The sequence below is a fragment of the Buceros rhinoceros genome, unplaced genomic scaffold (genome assembly GCF_000710305.1).
Source record: "Buceros rhinoceros silvestris isolate BGI_N320 unplaced genomic scaffold, ASM71030v1 scaffold22927, whole genome shotgun sequence".
Taxonomy (NCBI): domain Eukaryota; kingdom Metazoa; phylum Chordata; class Aves; order Bucerotiformes; family Bucerotidae; genus Buceros; species Buceros rhinoceros.
In genome coordinates this window covers 1,953-2,327 of record NW_010420728.1, presented here as the reverse complement: position 1 = coordinate 2,327, position 375 = coordinate 1,953, and positions in this window count along the sequence as shown.

Below are 375 nucleotides of genomic sequence, written 5' to 3'. Positions count from 1 at the left end.
TGTCCCCGGAGCGCTGCGGCTGGAGGCTGCAGCTGCCCTGCAGCAGCTGCCCCTGCTCTCCTGAGGGAACTGGCTGCGCAGCAGGAGCTTTCCTCTTGGCCAGCCGAGAACAGTCAAGCTCCAGCAGTTTCCATCCCCACTGCAGCGCCCTCTGGCAGCACCTGCTCAACACAAGTTGCCTCTCCTGAGCTGCCCCACCAGCTTTCATCAAACCAACATGGGACACTCCACCGGCTGTGCATTGGGTGCTCCTTCCCCAGGTGTCAGGAGCCGTCCAGGCATAAAGGTTCTGAGGGGTTTTCAGGGGAAATGGTACCGACCCCACTGACTGTTCCAGGGAACAGAGCGGGGTTCTGAGCTTTTTCCACACTTGGA